This window comes from Monodon monoceros, unplaced genomic scaffold (genome assembly GCF_005190385.1).
Source record: "Monodon monoceros isolate NGI ecotype Baffin Bay Population unplaced genomic scaffold, NGI_Narwhal_1 Super_Scaffold_7, whole genome shotgun sequence".
Classification (NCBI taxonomy): Eukaryota; Metazoa; Chordata; class Mammalia; order Artiodactyla; family Monodontidae; genus Monodon; species Monodon monoceros.
The window spans coordinates 30,705,928-30,709,125 of record NW_021703784.1 but is presented as its reverse complement, the minus strand read 5'-3'; the positions used below and the strand labels follow the sequence as shown (position 1 = coordinate 30,709,125).

The following is a 3,198-nucleotide window of genomic DNA, read 5'->3' as shown; positions in this document are numbered from 1 at the left end:
AAATTATGTACTTTGTACCCCAAACTGTAATTATTTGTGTGTATAAATGTCTCCTTCTAAATCGAGAGCTCCTGGAAACTAAAGATTGTCATTCGTTTGTGCCCTTAGGAATTAAAATAGGGTACATAGTGGCAGATCAAAATAACAAATAAAGGAAAAAATATTCAATTGTTCAACTTATCGAGCCCCTACTATGTGCTAGGTACTGCTCTGTGTGTTAGAAATACAATAAAAGACAAAACTTATTATTTGCCATTATGGAACTTAAATTTTAGTGCGGATTACAGATTTTAAAACATAAAACTATAACATCAGATAGTTATACAGTATACCAAATGAAAACCAGAGCATGGTAAGGGACAGAGAATGATGGGAGTACTATTTTAGAGACAGAGGTAGAGTGCTCAGAGAAGGGCTCTGAGAAGGTGACATTTGAGCAAATATCTGAGTGAGTAGGAGAGCTAACCTTGGTGGTAGTAGAATAGAATTCTACATAGAGGGGACCTTCCACAGGAGTGTGCTTAACATGTTTAAGGAATAGAAATGCCAGCATGGCTATTGAGCGGCAAGCAAGGCAGAATTACTGGGAAATAATGTAAGAGAGGTAGCCACAGGCAGGACCATCTAGGGCTTGTAGGCCATGGGATTTCAGCCTAGATTTATGTGAATGAATCCTTTGCAGGGTTTAGGGCAAGGGAGGAACATGATCCTTTTAAAAGATCACCCCGGTGTCTGGAACATATATTTAGGAGAGGGAAGAAGGTAGCAAGTATTTAAGGAGGGGACCAATTAAAGAACTTTTGCAATAGCCTAAGTGAGAGAAGTTTATGGCTTGGATCAGGTTAACAATGGTGGCAGTAATAAGCGGTCAGATAAAGAATATATTTTGAAATATTTTATGATGGAATGGATGTGAAATAAAGAAAAGGAGCAATCAAGGATGATTCCAATGTTTTTGGGCCTGAGTACCTGTGTGAATGATGGAACCATTTCCTGAGATGAGGCATACAGAAGGAGAAGCAGGTTTTGGCTGAAAATCCATTTTTAGGTTTAAGATGCTTATTATCTATCCAAGTGGTGATACTAAATAGGTAGTTAAATACACAAGTCTGGAATTTGGGTGTGTGGCCCTGAATCAACATGTAATTTGGGAATTGCCAGTGTGCAGATGATATTTACAGCCGTGAAATCAGTTGAAATCACCTGGAGAGAGAATGTAGCTAGAGAAGAGATCTGAGCAGCGAAGAAAGAAATTGTCTCAAGAAGGAGGGAGGAATCAACTGTGTCAAAGCTGGTAATAAGTTTGGGTTAAATTAAGACTGAAAAACTCCCGCGGAATTTGGCTACCTGGAGGTCACTGGTGGTTTTTTGTTTTTTTGTGTTTTTTTTTGCGGTACGCGGGCCTCTCACTGCTGTGGCCTCTCCCGTTGCGGAGCACAGGCTCCGGACACGCAGGCTCAGCGGCCATGGCTCACGGGCCCAGCCGCTCCACGGCATGTGGGATCTTCCCAGACCGGGGCACGAACCCGTGTCCCCTGCATCGGCAGGCGGACTGTCAACCACTGCGCCACCAGGGAAGCCCCTCACTGGTGGTTTTGACAAAAATGATTCAGCAGAGTTTTGGAACAAAAATCTAATTGGAATGGGTTCAAGAGGGAGTAAAAAAAAAAAAGATAATAATAAGGTATTACCAGAAATTTTATAGGAATAAACTTAAAAGTTAGGCAAAATGGAACTGGTTAGCAGAATTATGGTCCCCCAAGATGTTCACATCCTCCTCTTCAGGACACGTGAAGATATGACCTTAGATGGCAAAAGGAACTTTGCAGATATGACTAAGTTAAGGATATTAAGATGGGGATGTTATCCTGGGTTATCTGGGTGGATTCAGTGTAATCATAAGGGTCCAGATAAGTAAAAGAGGAAGGCAGGAGGGTCAGTGTTAAAGTCAGAGAGAGATATGCATATTATGCTAAACTGCAGGTTTTGAAGATGGAGGAGGGGACCACACCCTTAGGGATATAGGTGGCCTCTAAAAGCAAGAAAAGGTAAGGAAACAAATTCTGCCCCAGAGCCTACAGAAGTAACAGTCCTATCAACACCTTGATTCTAGCCCACAGAAACCCATTTTAGATTTCTGATCTTTATAACTAAGTAACAAATTTATATTGTCTTAAGACACTAAGTTTGAGGTATTTTGTTACATCACAATAGGAAACTAATACACCATTTTACATAACATAGTCATGGGTTATGGGGATTAGAATGTGACCTTTTTTTTTTTTGGCGGTACGTGGGCCTCTCACTGTTGTGGCCTCTGCCGTTGCAGAGCACAGGCTCCGGACACGCAGGCTCAGCGGCCATGGCTCACGGGCCCAGCTGCTCCGCAGCATGTGGGATCTTCCCACGCCGAGGCACGAACCCGTGTCCCCTGCATCGGCAGGCGGACTCTCAACCACTGTGCCACCAGGGAAGCCCAGAATGTGACTGTTTTTGGTGAATCATTATTCTGTTACCATAATCCAGAGACAGTTAAACCCACCCAAGGTCATGACCAACTGAAAGAAGAAGCATTTTGTACCATCTTATTTGGGGTGTATAAGAGCAGAATTTAGGAAGGCAAGAGTAAATTTAGAGCTTAGATTTTAAAAAATAGAAAGTTGTATGCCTCTACTAGTAACTATTTTGAGACATTTTTTTATGCCATCAATACAATTTTGTGAATTTTGATGTCATTTATTAAATGACATTCCTCTCGGTCCCAGTAATGTATGGAGGTCTAGGGAAAGGGCTCTGGCCTTCCCAGTGTCACATCTTTGGCACGGAAGTCTTCCATTCCATATGTTCTAACCTCAAGTGCCCAGACACCGGGCTCCAAGGAGCAGGGCAAAACCAGGGTTCAGCAGGCTCCTTCCTGGGGTACTCACGCCTTCTTTGATTTCAGGTCTGTGGAGCTGCCCTAGGAGCCAGAGTTGTGGTATCCCCTCCTCTTCCACATTGCATTGCAAACTATAAAGGCTGTTCTACAGTAAATAAATAAACAAACAAACAAATAAATAATGATATTCCAATGGGGTAAGCAGGCCAAATGGGTGTGCCATGATGTTTGTGAAGTATTCCAAACATCTCAAATGAAAATTTGTGGGTTTTTTTAAAGACAAAGATTTATATTTATATGCTACTGTAGATGTATTCAAC

General features: G+C 42.0%; 1 non-coding gene across 1 annotated transcript; it reads left to right on the top strand.

Annotated features, from left to right (window-relative positions):
* Nucleotides 1–2,751: 2,751 nt before the first annotated feature.
* Nucleotides 2,752–2,870, top strand: LOC114887901. The gene has a single exon (XR_003791656.1). It is a non-coding gene; the product is annotated as a small nucleolar RNA SNORA57 (small nucleolar RNA).
* Nucleotides 2,871–3,198: the final 328 nt, after the last annotated feature.